Here is an 18,064-nt window from a genome sequence, read left to right on the forward strand (position 1 = left end):
CACTTAGTATTTTTGCGCAAGAGGCGCGTAATAGGCTCGGCCATCGCGGCAAAGTCGGGAATAAAACGCCGATACCATGATGACATACCGAGGAAACGTCGAATTTGACGTATGGTACGTGGTTCCAGATAATTTAAGACTGGTTCGACTTTTGAAGGATCGATATGAAGACCCGTTTCATCCACGATAAAACCAAGATATTGAACGCGATTACTACAAAACACGCTCTTTTCCAAATTGATCTCGAGGCTTGCATCGCGCAGCCTCGTAAGCACTAGCTCGAGGTATTTGAGGTGATCGTCAAATGTCTGAGTGACCACAATGATGTCATCTAAGTACGCGAACGCGAAAGGTTCGAGTTCCGGACCGATGATCCTATCGGCGAGATGCTGAAATGTCGCGGGCGCGTTGGTTAAACCGAATGGCATTCCCACGAATTCAAATGTACCCAGGCCTGGCACCGAAAACGCGGTTAATTCGCGGACTTCCGGGTCTAAAGGCACCTGATGGTACGCCTGCTTTAAATCTAAAGTGGTGATATACCGCGCAGAACGTAGTTTATTTAAGGTCCCTACCAAATTCGGAATCGGGTACGCGTCCTTCTTGGTTAATTTATTTAACCATCTAAAATCCAGACACAATCGCCATTTACCATGGGCCTTTTTTACCATTACAACCGGATTGTTCCAGGCACTTTCAGACGGGCGAATAACCCCGGCCTCCACGAGTGCTTTTACCTGTCGGACTAATTCCTGTTGTATAATTGGTGACATCGGATAACCCTTCAACCTAAATGGTGTATGATCCCGTGGCCCTATGATTTTATGCGATGTCAAATTCGTGAATTTAATTTTTTCACGCGGTGGAGGCACTAAACCATGCACGAGTTCGTCAATTATTAAGCGTTCCGTATCAGTCGTCTGTACCAAACCACAAATTTCATTGGCTTCGGTAAAATCGCGAGTCTCGATGGGGTATTGATGGTCGTCACCGTCAATCCACCACTCATTTGCTTTACCGTCGAAGCCAAACCCGAAAATTCGGACAAAGTCCATTCCTAATAACACGTGACGACTTAATCNGTCGTCACCGTCAATCCACCACTCATTTGCTTTACCGTCGAAGCCAAACCCGAAAATTCGGACAAAGTCCATTCCTAACAACACGTGACGACTTAATCCTGGAGTAATTTGGAATTCGATCACGCGGGTTATCCCTTTAATTCTTATTGGAATTTGGACATCACCTACGACCGCTTCGGCATGACCATTAGCCATCGCTACCATCGGCGACGCGGGTGGTTTTATTTTGAACCTAAGCGTCTTCATCCATTCTTCGGGAATATTTCTAATGCAAGATTTTGTAGCTCCGGGATCCATCAGAGCGTACAACTCGCTAGAACCGATAGACAGCGGCAAGAATACCCGCGCCCCCAGCGGTTTCACCGCGGTAAGANCTCCGGGATCCATCAGAGCGTACAACTCGCTAGAACCGATAGACAACGGCAAGAATACCCGCGCCCCCAGCGGTTTCACCGCGGAAGACTCGACGACGCTGCGAAACTTTCCTCCCCTCGCGACGTTGCGTGTGCACTAGCAACCCCACTTTCCTTCGACTCGCGCTCAACCGCGGGATTCACCTCNAAGACTCGACGACGCTGCGAAACTTTCCTCCCCTCGCGACGTTGCGTGTGCACTAGCAACCCCACTTTCCTTCGACTCGCGCTCAACCGTGGGATTCACCTCCGAATCGGTGATCAGCCGTTCGGATTTTCCACGATACAACCGCTCGTACGTAGGTGGAGATTCAGTTTCTTCGTTATCGAGTGTTACGGCAGTGCCGTGGTTTAATTTGAAATTGGATTTATAATTATCCCGTAACGTAGACCTCGTTGGTATTTTGGGAATGGTGTCCGACTTACGTCCTCCCTACTTTCTTCAGAGAGCCGCGATTCCCCCTTTTGGTATTTGAAGGTAATCGCGCTACGTGGTTGGTAACAACCGTGACATTCGAAAAATACCTGTCCTTATCCGATATTTTGTCCAGGGACGTTCGTAATTTTGTTTTCGAGTTTTTAACCATTGGAATACGCCGTTTATTCTCGAGTGGGGTCCTTGAAACCTTGGGAGACAGCTTTGGACCCTTTATTGCTGCACTCCCTTTGCGTTTCCCTTAGCCCCTGCCTTTCGTGTGTGATTTNCGTTTATTCTCGAGTGGGGTCCTTGAATCCTTGGGAGACAGCTTTGGACCCTTTATTGCTGCACTCCCTTTGCGTTTCCCTTAGCCCCTGCCTTTCGTGTGTGATTTTTGCACTCGGGAAATTTAACTCCCCTCGTACCACATACGTAACAGAAAACTTCTGTCTGTGACACTTTGCATGTTACATGCCTGTGCCCAGACTTCAAACAATTGAAACATAATTCCTCCGGCTTTACCGATGCCGAAGGTGCTGTCTTAATTTCTGACGGGGAACTAGCAGCTGGGGTCTTAAGACCGCCAGCTGGCAAGGCGACTTTAGGTTTTACCGTTTTCGCGGCTCCCGAATAAGATTTCGCCGCTTGAGTTGATGGCTGAATCGCGGAAGCCTGAGCAGTGGGCTTCGGAGGCTGTTTGGAAGGTCATCGAGAATTAGGTTTTGGCTCGGCTGTCTTCGCGCCCCCCCGACGTGCTCCCGCCTATTTCATTAATTTCTTCCACGACCGTCGTCGCCCCCTTCTTCGCATAGCGTGCCGGCACGTAAGCGCAGTGAGGGTAAATAGTCTCGGTTGGCTCTGGTGGAGGCTTCAATGGGACCCGACTGTGTCTCCACTCGAAGTCCAAGACCAGTGCTTCCAATTCATCAAAAGTCATGAAATCATTGCGATGTATCATCGGATGATACGCGGGTCTGAGATGATTGTACGCGATATCAAGTCTTGCGGCCTCTGGAAAATTGTGGTTGTTAGATAATTGTGGTTGGTGTTGCCACACCAGACGAATGGCATCTAAATAATCGGCACCACGTTCGAGTGGGCCTTGAGTCCTGCTCATGATGTCCACTACTGCTCTACAACGCGTATCGATGGGGCTCGAAAACCGGTTTGTAAGAGCCTGACTTAATTCTCGAAAAGTGTGAAATGTATCGCGACGAACTTCCCACCAGTTATACGCGACTCCTTTCAAAATCGTGGGCAAAACTTGAAATAATTCATTGTCAGGAATACCGCAGGTTTCCTGACGTACTTTGAGTGGACGGAGAAATTCGTCAATACTCTCCGTCGGTGACCCAGAAAACGTCAATTTCCACCCTAGAACGCGATCGAACATGGCGGCGTTATAACGTCTCCCATGGAGACCTGGCGAGAGATGATCAACCCTTGAGGCTGAGGGGGTAGCACTGGGATAGAAGACCCCATTGTGCCAAAAGCCCATGACTGGCGGAGGTAAATGGGGATCGCAGCCCGCGGGCACTGTCGGTGCCTGAAAATAGGTCGGCGGGGGAATGTGTGTCCCCGCCCGTTCATGAGCCTGGGCTGCAAATTGAACGCGATGCGCCTCGCGCCCCCTCTCTCGCGAATGTGACTCGAAAATGGACGCGATTTTGTCTAGTACTGTTGTCTCGAGATGAGCTTCGGATGCACTTGAGGTTGCCGTCGCGATACCCCCCGTCTGACCATGCCAAGTGGGGGGAATTGCTCCCGACCCCTGATAATATTGCAGTCCTTCATAATCGCGGAAGATTGATTCATTCACCCCCCCCTAGTGAGGTAGGTGGTGCTCGCACGTCAAAAGAATCCCTCCCTGGGGTTGCTGTGGGCACCGTTGGGAAACGCGGAATTGAACTACCTCGATTAGCATGCTGTGAACTGCGTGCTTCCGCATTTAGATTCTGCTGAGCCGTGGAGTAGAATACCCTACTTGTGTTGGGCCCTTCATGACTCGCCGGTGAACTCGCGTGCGGTGGGTCAGCGGATGCCCTGCTTACACTCGCGAACATCCCGGACAAATTACTCATAAAGCTTTCCGTAGTAGTTGACGTAACGGTACTAGTGACTGTCGTTGTCGTGGGCGTCATGTGTGCTGACGATCGTGCGACCCGCTGTTGAAGGATCGCGGGATCAATATGCGAGAGATCAGGCAAGGCCTATTCGAGTTCCTCATTGCGAAAGGTATCGAAAACTGACGCGTGAGCTCCCTCGAAATCAAATTCATCTAAATTTATGTCACTTAGACCTTCAACGTAATCGTCAGCCAGCGACCACGGGACCCCACGGGACCTCATACGGAGCATGGCGCGAATCGCTCGGTTGATCAACACATCGCGTGACCCTACTGGGCTACCCCCTACGCTCGGTAAAAACGCGCGAAGGCGCGGTAAATCCATCTCCCGAACGCACTGGATAACGTTTCCCAGCCCGTCCATTGCGGAAAAAAAAATTTAAGTAATCCCCTCCGAACGGCGGACCGAAATTAATAATTTTTGCAACAAATCCAATTAATAACAAAATAACAAAAATTACAACAAAACAAAAAATAACAAAAAATAACAAAAAATTAATTTTGCAACGAAAAAAAATTAACTTCTGCAAACACAAAAACTTTTTTGTACGCAGAACAAAATTGAAAAAAAAATTATTTTGCAAAAAACAAAAACAAGGAAAAATTTAAAAAATTATTTTTGCAAACAAAATATAATTTTTGCAAAAGGAAAAAAAAACAAACAAGGGAAAACAAAATAATTTCGCTAATTCGCAATATAGCGCGCGAGGTCAATTACTCCGCTCGGGAATATGAGAAATCCGAGAGTGCAGTCGCACTCAAACATCTGATAGTGGCCGATCGATAATTCCCCACTACGCCGACGGGTCCCACAAAACGCGTGACGCGAGAACGGCCCATAGAAATTGTGCGCGAGAGACTTCCGATACCGAGCGTTCAGTGTTTGCTCGGATCTCCGCACGACATTCCAGCGCGAAATAAATAAACCCGATAATAGCGGCGAAATGGAATGGGTCGATACACCCGAATATAAAGACGAGTGTTAAACTCGAGGCCGAGGAATATTAATCCCCAAATAATTTAATTCAGCGCGAATAACTTACCCGATGAAATTAAATCCCGAGAGAATCAATTCGAATACGCGTGAATTTAATAGAATTTAATTTTCCAAAATAAAATTTCAGATAAAGTGAAACCAAATAATTTTCAATTATTGAAAGAAACAAAAAGAAATGAATCAATTTTTATCCCATGGATTTCCCCGAAGGCCCCAAGTTGGGCGCCAAAATGTTGTGAGGTATTTTTCCAAGCGCGTCTGCGGGATTCAGACGCGTGGTTCTCCACGAACTTTCAGCGACCCTTTTGGACTCTCTCAACCCGAAATTAGAACGACGGGAATAACGAGAGGAGACAAAATGCCAAAAAGGGCGCCAGTCCTTTTAACCGCCAAAGGACAAGGTCACACCGTTGAGCCGGGTTCCACGACTAGCTCAGATAACCGCGGAGGCGTGTGGGAACAGGCTACAATGAGCGGAACTCAACAATATGCAAACTTTTATAACACAAAAAAAATATATTTTTAATCCAATGAGTTAAGTCTGATCTTTTACACGTGCGGGAGAGGACTCCCGCGAGCAAAGACGCTATACAACCAAAAAAAATGTAATTAACCTAGTGATACTAATTAACATAAAGAAATAATAATAACTTCAGAGATGCGTGGGAGACGCTAAGACGCGAGGATCACCCGCAAGCGACGACGACGCGAGAGCCACACGAATGAAGAAATTGAACAAAGTTCCAAAATCAAAACCGATAAACGGCAACAATATGAATGAAATAATTAATATTCACTAATGAAAATAAAGGAATGAGGCCAAAGGCCACTGAGTGCCGCGTCCCGAAGGCAAAAGGCTCGAATTTTAACACTCAAACGGTGTCCAAAATGGCCACCGGAGAAATGAATCGAAAAACTACGCGAGCACTCACAAATTAAATCACGCTCACCGTTTGATACGCGAGAAACTCCAGGGTAAACTCGTCTGGACCCTCAGTACGGCGACGTCAGGAAAAGGCCGGAAAATCCAGGCACACCAAAGTAATAATTGTTTTAACAATTTAAAGAAGCTCAAAGAGCATAATAAAACTTTAATTGCGCAGAGCGACTTAATATGGCTGAACCTCAGCGAAAAGTGTTCGTCGGGGCCGTACATCACCCCGAGGAACCTCAAAATCTTTTCTACCCCCACCCGATCACGTGATAGAGCGCGAAGAATCCAGAGGATTCGACAATTTGATTCTAGTATTTTAAAATGGTTCTAAGCCCAAATTCCTTAGTCCCAGAAAACTGGGACTTGCGCCTCGCGGCCGGTGGATGTGATCCGCGTTGAGCGGCGCAGGAGCCAACATAATCCGATGCTCCCTCAATGTTGTAGCATCGGTTTTTTACTGGACGGCCTTGTGCCGCCGATCCATCGGTGAGGTGGTGGGGGTTCGCACGTAGAGGCCGGAGATGCCTGCTGGCGTGCGAGCGATCGTCTTTCGCGTCCTACGTGGTATGAGTCTCCCAGACTCGGTGTGTGCGTGCTCGTCGGTGTACTGCTCCTCAGCTATAGCGCCGTCTCGTAGCCCTTCCCGATGCTCCGCTCCACTCCCTTGGCCATGAAGCTCACGTAACCCACGGTGAGCGCGATCGACAGCGTTCGAGAGAATGATGAAAAGGAAGTAAATAATAGGAATAAAAAAAAATGACAATTGTGGCTCTGGGTGATCCGACTCCTCGCTGAGGTAAAAATGCTAATTTTCCCCCCATGATCCGCGGTCAGTTCAGGCGAGGAACAGTACATGATTTTTATCATGTTACAATATATAATAGTAGTATGGGAACTACTTTGGCGCCCCCCACCTAAAGTCGATATGTCCCCACCACCACACCTGTCAGAGTAGCACGGCTCCGACGTGTNATCTCTAAAATGTTTTTGTCCTCTTCTCACCAGTTACCTTGTATGGAACCTGAGTAATTTTTTCTTGAGCACGAATTTCACACTTTGGAAGTGACTTACTGACCTCCAACTCCATACCATCGACGACGTCTTTCCTCTGCATCTGCTTCAACGTCGCCTCATTCACATGACCCAAAATCTTATGCCACAACTCCAACTTACTCTTCCCCTCCGGTTTCCTCTCATGTGCCACGTCAGCCAATCTTACAGTCTCATCATCCTTCACAAAATATAGATTCCCTTTCCGTTCAGCTCTCATTATAATTCTACTCTTCTGATCCTTTATAACAGCCTCATCCTTACGAAAACACACTTCAAACCCTCGATCAGCAATTTTTGATACAGAAAATAAATTGGACCTCAAATCTGGTACATAATACATATTATCCAGTGAGACAACTCGACTTTTATCTTCTTCTGTCACGCTCATCTTTGTTCTTCCAACACCAGAAATCACAGTCGTCTGTTTATTCGCAAGATTCAATGGTCATGTTACCTCAGAAAAATTATCAAGAGTCTCCTTCCTCGTGACCATATGAGACGAACATCCACTGTCCAGACACCAGAGAGAATGCACATAATCCTTGGAATAGCTTAAGAATACATACTCATCAATCATATCAGCTTCGCTCTCTGCGTCATCTGGATTCTCCTCTTCTTCTAGTTCAATATTCTTAGCTGACTGAGACTGACCCTGACGTGACACAGGAAACCTAGCAAGGCAAAATTCAGCTTTATGACCAATACCACGACATCTATAACACTTAAATAATGATTTTTACACACCTGGATTCCTATTACCAGCTCTGAAACTCGACTGACCCGCCCAATCTGTGCTACTTGGTCCTGGATTATCCCTCCCCGAGTAGAAATTGCCTCTCTTTGCAAACATGACGCTCTGCCCTTCAGCCTCAACACCTCCAACAGACTCCTTCCTCGATTCAAAATCCTCCAATATTTTAATCATCATCTTATCTGGCTTCAAAATATCATCCCTTGAAATCATCGCCCGACGAAACAACTCAAAAGACTCAGGCAGGCTACGTAACATCAGAAATGACAGCAACTCCTCATTAATCTCAATCCCCAATTCACCAAGTTTGTCAACAGTGTCCATAAAATCCCCCAAGTGGAGCTTTAAATCTGTTTCCTCCTCCATTCTATGCGACGCAATGTGTTGGAACAATAACCCTTTACGAGCTGGGCCAGTTGACTTGTTTTTATTTTTCAATATCTTCCATCCTTCCCTCGCTGTAGCACACTTTTTAATTTGTCTCTTTTCCAAAGCACCAACAGCCAAAACAATCTCCGAAAACGCCTTCTCGTCTTCAACATCCATTCGTCAATTTTCTGCAAGTCCGCTGGAGTCTCACCTTCAGCTTTTTTAATTTTCCCACTAACATAGCCCCAAAGATCACATTTAACCAAAAGTGCCTCAACGTCCATCTCCCACGTATCATAATTCTCTTTATTCAGCTTCGGAATGGTCGTTGAAGTTTTTGATATTTTGATGCTTTGCTCCAACGCACTATTCCACACACAAAAAAAACGAAGATGGCGTCCAACAGCCAATATATACCACAGAAAACTTGTCACTCAGCAAAACAGTAAAATCGCGGACTCTCGGCAGCTATGAGGGCCCATAACCAGTTATTTCTATAGAAGATCGATGGGGGCATTGAAATCACTCCAACATACAATTTAATATTAATAACTGTAGTAAGATTTATTCGATATCAAATATACTCGTTGAATTGGCATGTATACACAAAAATAGTCGCGACAGGAAGCAGGCCAATAGGTTAGGCTATGATATATATAAACCCCCTCTTTATCGATACTCAATAAATAATCATTCGACCAGTCGGTAATAAGGATTACTTTACATTCTCAACACAAGGAAAAGCAAGGAGTTTGTAGAAATTTCGAGGAAATTCATGGAGTCTGTAGAAAATTCGCGGGAATTCAAGATGTATCTAGAAAATTGAAGGCAATGCAAGGATTTATTCGAAATTTAGATGGAATTCAAGGAGTTTCTAGAAATTTCGAGGTAATTCGAGGAGTTCGTAGACAATTCGAGAGAATTCAAGGAGTTTTTAGAAAATGCACAGAAAGGCAAGGAGTTTCGACATATTTCGAGGATACTCATGGAGTTTATACAACATTTGAGGAAATTCAAGATGTTTCTTGAAAATCGAAGAGAATGCATGGAATTTGCCTAATTTTCGAGGGAATTCAAAGATTTTCTAGAATTTTCGAGGGAATTCAAGGAATTTCTAGAAATCTCCACGGAATTCAGTCAGTTTCTAAAAAATTCGAGGGAATGCTAACAGTTTCTCGAAATTTCAAGGTAATTCTATAAGTTTCTAGAAACTTGGAAGGAATTCAGAGGGTTACAAGAAAACTCGACAGAATTTAAGAAGTTTCTAGAAATTTTGGAAGGATTCAAGAAATTTCGAGAAAATTTGTAGGAATGCAGGAAGGTTCTTGAAAATTGGAGATAATTCAAGGAGTTTCTAGAACAATTCCAGGGAATGCAAGAAGTTTGTTGAAATTTCAAATGAATTCCACAAGTTTCTAGAAAATTCAAAGATATGCAAAGAGTTCCTAGAAAATTCGAGCGAATACAAGGAGTTTCTAGACAATTCCAGGGAATGCAAGGAGTTTCTAAAAAATTCGAGAGAGAAGGAAAAGGCATAGACGTATGTACGTACAATTACACCTGCATCAAAGATACAGCCGTCTGCAATTGTTTTACATTTATGCGTCTGTGATATCATTATGGAGGGTCATTTTGGGGAAAGAAAGTCTTCATGTCGCAGCGCCATCTACTAGAGTTCCAGACAGTTCCAGATTTTTCTAGAAAACTGAAGAAAATTCGCTGACTCTCTGGAAAATTCCAGGAAATTATCTTGTTTTCTGGACAACTAAAGAATTCTCAGGTTTTCTAGAAAATTCGCTGGTTTTCGAGCGAGTTCTGGAAAATTCTTCGATTTTTTAGAAGACTCGAGGAAATTATCTGGTTTTTTAGATAATTTGGATCAATTCACTGGTTTCCAAGATAATTCTAGAATTTTCTCCGGTTTCCTAAGAATTTCAAGAAAATGATCAGATTACACAGAAAATTCTAGGGAACTCTTCACTTTCTGAGGTAATCCTGAATAATTCTTCTATTTTCTAGAGAATTCGAGAAAATTCTGGGATTTTCTAGGGAATCGTTTAGTTTCCTGAAAAATTCGAAAAAATCATTTTTTTTTCTAGAGAATTCAAAATAATTCGCGGGTTTTTTCGAAAACCGAGAAAATTCGCCAATTCCTCAGGAAAGTCTAGAGAAACATCTGGTTTTTCTTTCCATCCGAAAAAAATCTAAAAAATTATCCAGTTTTCGACAAACTCCACGGATTTTCATGAATAATTGCCAAAAAATTGTTTCCATTTGTCGATTCATAACATTCCCCTTATTTTGTAACAATCACGGGTATTGATCGGATCTTATTTACTCCAGATAAAAGAAACGTGAAGTTGTTTTATATCGAAATATCTCGAAATTGCCGGACCGCTAATCCTTATTTCTGATTGGTCAATGAGTTACGTGAAGTAGCCGCCTACAAAAATGCCTGATATTGTTAAATTCTTCAAATGCCAAAAATTAGATTTGCGTCATTGTTCATTTTTTGATGTGAGAAATTTATCTTTATTTCAAAACAAATCTACATTGCCTAATTGGTGACCATGAGAAAAAAAATAGTATTTCTAAATTTTCCAACTCCAATTATTCTTCATTTCCCAATAGTAGATTGTGTTACAAGTGCGTAAAGAACAACTTTTTCGCACGCACGTGTAACACATCCTATTTTTTGTAATACCTGCCGAGTTCACTGTTCGGAACCGTAGTGGGGGTAAAGTGGTTGCTTTTGTGCAACGCCGCCTAACCACCTTTAGGCATTACATAAATTCAAACAGAATTAAAATTTAGAGAGAAAAAATTCCGATTAGCCCAGCCGGGATTCGAACCCGGGTCTCCCAGTTACGCGCCGGGCACTCTTACCGACTAAGCTACCGGGAACCACGGAAATTCTCACTCCAAATTCAACTCAGCACGCCGCCTAACCACCTTCAGGCATTAAATAAATTCAATCGTGCGTAAACCTTCGCTTTACGCACTCGCAATTCACTTTACACACGACCTTGAACTTTACGCACATTGCGCGTAAAACACCCACTTTATACACACTAAACGGTTTCGAAAAGTGAACTTTTGAGGCAGGTATTACAAAAATTTCAATTTTTTCGTATTTATCATATGCGAAAATGATAAATTTTTCAGGGACTTGGAACGATAGCCTGGAACGGAACGAAAAGACCGTTTTTGTATTCCGTTCCGCGGAACGATAGAGAAACGAAACGAAACTCGGAGTGAAAGTCGTGGAACGTTCCAGCATGGAACGAAAATCGGAACGAAAGTCGTGGAACGTTTCTTCCTAGGAACCAAACTCGGAACGAAACTTCTGGAACGTTAGAGCCTGGAGCGAAATTCGGAACGAATGTAGTGGAACGTTTCGGCTAGGAGCGAAACTTGGAACGAAAGGCCTGGGACGTTTCTCACTCGGAACGAAAGTCGGAACAAATGTTGTGGAACGTTACAGCTCGGAACGAAAATCGTGAAACGTTTCGCGCTAGGAACGAAACCTGGAATGATACTCTTAAGAACTTGATCGGGAGTAGGGATAGAAGGAAGTGCAGCGTTGCCAGACATGACCACAACGATAAGAAATTTTTTCCCTGAGTGTCGGGGTCTCACTGAGTAACAATGCGTGAAGGGGAGGGAGGGATGCTCAGGGGTAAATAACAGAGATGACCGAAGAAATTCTAAGGATTAAACGGGAGAGTGGCGTTTCACTTAAAAAATCATATAGAGTTTTTATATGAGAACATGCCCATGACTGATCCTATATGATCAGTTACACGCCAAATCCGAAACCCAAAAAAATCGATGTCATGCGCCAAAACGTGTTTTTTTAAAATCGTAATTGTCTCAAAAATCTTTTTTTTTAATCTGAAATTTTTACCAAAAATTATCAATAAAATGACGAAAATTTTGGCGGCAAAAAAAGTTACTACATTGCATTAGTTTGGCAGATATTATTTCTTATCATAAGCAAGCTATGGAAAATAGATTAACATTGTATGGTTTTAGGGATAAAGAGGGAGTTTGTTAATAAAGTAATTTGTAGCTATTATTTTCAACAGCAATAAGGAATAAATTTAAGCTTTTCTTGTATCTTATTTGATAAATTCCCAATAATTATGCCAAAAAGGGATAGTGAGGAGAGTAATGACTCTAAATCCTTTCATTTACCAATGTTCCATCGAAATTTCACTCATTTGAGAGATAATTGAGTAATTCAACGCGATTTTCATGATTTCCAGTAGTTTGCTTATGAAAAAAATTATTATCTGCCAAACTAATGCAATATAGTAACTTTTTTTGCCGCCAAAAGTTTCGACATTTTATTGATGATTTTTGGTAGAAATTTCAGATTTAAAAAAAAATAGGTTTTTGAGAGAATTACCATTGAAAAAAAAATACGTTTTGGCGTATGAAGCCCCTAAAACTGGACGGAATGCAGCAAGTGACATCTTATTTTCAAGGTTTTTTTATGTTCTTTAAGTGTGCTGAAGAGAAATTTGATAGCTCTGAAGGCGCCTAGAATATTTCTAATAATTTGAAAGCAAACTTTTACTTTAAAAAAAATGCAAATTTTCAAAAAAAATCGTTACTTCCGCAATTATTCATATTTTTCAATTTTTTTTCTTCAAAATGTTCGTCTGATGCCCAACTTTCCATTAAAAAATTGAGAAGAAAATCGCAGACATCGATTTTTTTGGGTTTCGGATTTGGCGTGGAACTGCTCATATTCTATATTGAATACCATATATGATATTCGGATAATTTCTAGACACAGTTTGTGTATAATAATTTTTATATGATCCCTATAGACATTGAGACTTGAGAAATTCCCACAATTTTATATCTTGACTCTTTTTGCTCCCGAATAGAATATTTGTAATCGTTGAAATTCAAGTTCCGGTTTTTTAGTAGCATCGACACATTGTGATCAGAAGAGTCAGAAAATGCAATTTTTGAACCGCATTCGTACGTATGTGCTCATGTATGTAACCAAGATTCCCTCCAATTATTCGCTAATGAATCAATGGAATTCAATCATCCTTCCCTCAGATGAAGGTATTGTTGAGCCCTGTTCATCGCCATTAATTGCAATTTGATTTATCGATCTATTTTTCTACTTTCCGATTTTTCGAAAAATCTCTTGTCGCACGATAATTAATAAATGTTTGGAATTCATCAAATGATGGCTTGAAAAATATATTGCGATGTCCTTCTGACCGAGCCCAAAGATGTAGCCAATATAGCATTAATTATGTTGATTATCATTTCTCAGAAAATTTGCGATTTTTTTTTCTTTTTGAAAATCAGAATTATGCAGATATCTTTCGAAATCATGGTAAAAATTGATTAAATGAGAGCTTATAATGTTCGTTCCAATATGCCACAAAGTTGAAATTAGGAAATGGTGACAATAACTATTTTTGTTAATTTGATTTTTACGGTTTTTTGAAATTTCTGATTTTTTATGAAATTTTCTGGAAGTGAGCTATTTGATAGTTTCTTTCAATAGGATGTTTCAGATTCATTCAATTATGTATGAATAAAATTTCAAGATAATATATGGCATATTTCACCAATTATCGATCAGTAATCCAGTGCTTGATTTTCGATTTGTCTGTAAATTTGACCAATTTGGGGAATATTGAGAGAAGCCTTGCTCTAAATTTTCAGCCCTCTATCTAGTCCAGTGAATGAAAAACACTCAAATTCCAGGTTTTGCTTGAACAATATTCTTCAATTTTTAACGAGTACGGGGTGGATTTTATGTGGAAAATATGTAAGACCTTTTTCCAAGAAAAATATCCACAGTTTCCCATAAAAAATACGGAAATGCTCTAGCGCCATTTTATCACGGCGCAGACGTTTTGTTCTTTCAAATATTGTTGATTTCCAACCATGCACCCATACAATTCTTCAATTTTTCTTCTTCTCCTGAAATAGTTATTTTCGTCACAGGACCGAAAAAACTTTTCTGACGAGTGTGAGGGTTGCAGACCGAGGCAAAGCCGAGGAATGCATCCTCACCAGTCAGAAAAGTTGTTTTCGGTCCAGTAACGAACGCAATTTTTCTTCACACTGGCTGTNATGTATGTAACCAAGATTCCCTCCAATTATTCGCTAATGAATCGATGGAATTCAATCATCCTTCCCTCAGATGAAGGTATTGTTGAGCCCTGTTCATCGCCATTAATTGCAATTTGATTTATCGATCTATTTTCTATCGATTTAAATTTTCTGGAAGTGAGCTATTTGATAGTTTCTTTCAATGGGATGTTTCAGATTCATTCAATTATGTATGAATAAAATTTCAAGATAATATATGGCATATTTCACCAATTATCGATCAGTAATCCAGTGCTTGATTTTCGATTTGTCTGTAAATTTGACCAATTTGGGGAATATTGAGAGAAGCCTTGCTCTAAATTTTCAGCCCTCTATGTAGTCCAGTGAATGAAAAACACTCAAATTCCAGGTTTTGCTTGAACAATATTCTTCAATTTTTAACGAGTACGGGGTGGATTTTATGTGGAAAATATGTAAGACCTTTTTCCAAGAAAAATATCCACAGTTTCCCATAAAAAATACGGAAATGCTCTAGCGCCATTTTATCACGGCGCAGACGTTTTGTTCTTTCAAATATTGTTGATTTCCAACCATGCACCCATACAATTCTTCAATTTTTCTTCTTCTCCTGAAATAGTTATTTTGGTCACAGGACCGAAAAAACTTTCCTGACGAGTGTGAGGATTGCAGACTGAGGCGAAGCCGAGGAATGCATCCTCACGAGTCAGAAAAGTTGTTTTCGGTCCAGTGACGAACGCAATTTTTCTTCACACTGGCTGTAAACGTCGTTTTACAGATAGTGTGATGAAAATATGGGTTTTTGGCGAAAAGTCATGAAAAGTTAAAGATATTTTGAGGGTTCCCGGATTGTTTTCCCCCGGAAAAAAATTCCCCAGTAAAAATTTCTGGGTATCAGAACATGTACAATTGAATTACAGTTATGGAAAATTTTCAAAGATTTTGCATGCTATGCCGAATTTTTCAAAATTTTCAGTCCGAACGCTCCTCATAGATACATCCCATATAACGGGAGTCGTCAGACGAAAATTTTTTAAAAATCGATGCAGGATGCTAAATTTTTAACCCTAGTTTGGTCACCTGACGGGAAATTGCGACTCTGGTCACCTCCACGGGGATTTTCTGCCGTGTTATTTAGGCTGCAGCGTTGCCGAATTCACCCTACATTACCCGGGCGCATTTAGCGAGTTTCCAGCTACGTCACACAACGGGTAATTTCATTTAACATAGGAAAAAATTGTTCAACTGTTAGAAATGATTTTTTTCTTTGTCCAGAATTTGGGATGTAATATTTAAAAAATATATATAATTTGCCAGATACTTTTGTGGAGGTGAGCAGGTTATTAATGAAAACTCAGACATCCAACGTTGAGCGAAATATATTTGAGTTTTGAACGTGAATATTTACTGGAGTGGAGAGCTAGTCGTAAGAAGACTTGTCCTCTCTGTCGATGTGTTGTCCAGTGGTTGAGTGATGAGTGAGTGCCAAGTGAATGATTGACTGATGATGAGTTAGTTTTTAGTTTTTAAAGGTTTTTATTGATGCTAAAATATTTGTACATATATACATATTTATATACCGAGAGAGAAGAGGTTTGATAGTTTGATTCCTGCTCGATGGCTTAACTCAATTTTGAAATATTTATGTTTTTTATTTTAATAGAATTACATTTGATGTGTCTAATATATAATATATAATGTTTTTAGGAAAAGTTTCAAAGGAAAACCTAAGTAGAAATTATTTTTGTTGTTTTACACTATTTTGCAGTTTGCATGTTGCATGAATTATATGTTTGGCTCTGCATCAAGCAGTATTTGATGTGGTACTTTGTATTTATTATACATTTTATGTGCTGTGTTANCGCATGATGATGAGTGTGGAAAGTGTGCGGTATTTAAGGAGAGTACAAGGATGTNCGAGAGAGAAGAGGTTTGATAGTTTGATTCCTGCTCGATGGCTTAACTCAATTTTGAAATATTTATGTTTTTTATTTTAATAGAATTACATTTGATGTGTCTAATATATAATATATAATGTTTTTAGGAAAAGTTTCAAAGGAAAACCTAAGTAGAAATTATTTTTGTTGTTTTACACTATTTTGCAGTTTGCATGTTGCATGAATTATATGTTTGGCTCTGCATCAAGCAGTATTTGATGTGGTACTTTGTATTTATTATACATTTTATGTGCTGTGTTACAGACATTTTCGAGTATTTTGAGATTGTTAAGTTTAGATTGGTAAAAATTTATTGTATGTTCTTTTATTTTATCAGTTAACTTAGGAATACTTAGATTGTTATGGATATCNATTTTTAATGTGGGAATTGGCCCAATGTCTCGACAGGAAAATTGGGGAATTGGCCCAATGTCTAAAAAGGAAAATTGAGTGTGTGAATGTGTGTGCGTGTGTGAATAACAGAGATGTAGTGGAGACACAGTCACCACACTTTAATTGACGAATTCAATTTTTTTTTCGGACTGTTCTGGTCAACCAGCCGATGACAAGAAGAAAAAAAAAGACACGTTGCGGCAATTCCTTCGCATAGTGACCAAACTATGAGGAAGAAAATAGAAGACCTTTATGGGTGGGTCGTTGAAAAGCAACGATATTTGACAGCAAAAGAAGCTTTCACTGAGATGAAACGTTGCTGGAGCATTTCCATATTTTTTGCCGAAACTGTAGACATTTTTATAAAAAAAATGAGACGGTTTTAATGGATAAATGGTCAGGCAAGCCTATAACGCAACAGCTGTGCAAAGCGATGTTCAAGGTCAAACGGGTTAAGTGAGCAAAAATGATGACTGTTAAACGGACGATTGGAACAGAACGGCATGAGTCTTCAAATTCGCTCGGGGGTCAGGATATTCTGAGCGATGAAATGGAGCGCTCTGATTGGTTCGGCGGTACAATTTTTCGGAGGCAGGCAGAGAAACGATGAATATGAGGTTTGCGTTTATGTTGATACCTGGAAACGGATCCGTTGAAGAACATGAGCGTGAATATGAATGTAAGGTGATTTCCAAGAGAAAAAATTACTTTTCATGATAATCATCTTAAATTTGGAATGATGTAAAATTTTATTCCTGGCTTCAGAAAATTCGAAGAAGGCCTGCCACGAGAACGTCCTAGGTGTTGCGGATGTACAATAGCCTCTTTCCAGCCAATATCCCCTATAAATATATATCGACTTGCATTGCAAAACAAGAAATTCAGGTCCCATACTTTTTCCTTTCTATTGTGCAGTTTCCATAGTTATCCTATAATAGGAGAGACATGTCAAACGGCGAAGAAGAGAGCAAAATAATTCCAAAGGTCAAATGGAAAAGTGGGATGAAGTGCCATGTGACTTTTGATTGGCTCGGGAGTAAGCAGCACTCCTATTGTAGTGCAAATTTTCAGAGGCAGGCAGAGAAGCGATGGAATTCAGGTTTACGTCTAATAATTAATCAGAACTGGAAAACTGACTAGTATGTTAAAAAGGAGATTTCTCGAGTAGCGAAGATCCGGAGGGTCAATGATTTAGGCTCCACGTCATTTTTCGTTTCACGCTCGAGAGTCTTCGTTCGAATTTGAAATGTTCAGAAATGCTTGAAATGAAGCATTAAACGTTGATTCAAGTCTATCAGCTTTTTTTCTTTGGATCTAATAATTTCTTCAAAAAGTTCAGAAAATTCCTGATTGATGAAAATTAAAGAACGGGAAGTAGTTCCTCTGTAATAATCGCCGTTCCTTTATTTCTATGACAATTCCCTTCCTCTAATCATATGAAGGTAGATTTTCCAGTCTTAACTAATTCAGAATATTTAGCA

This window comes from Diachasma alloeum, unplaced genomic scaffold (genome assembly GCF_001412515.2).
Source record: "Diachasma alloeum isolate Michigan unplaced genomic scaffold, Dall2.0 Dall_scaffold_00345, whole genome shotgun sequence".
Taxonomy (NCBI): Eukaryota; Metazoa; Arthropoda; class Insecta; order Hymenoptera; family Braconidae; genus Diachasma; species Diachasma alloeum.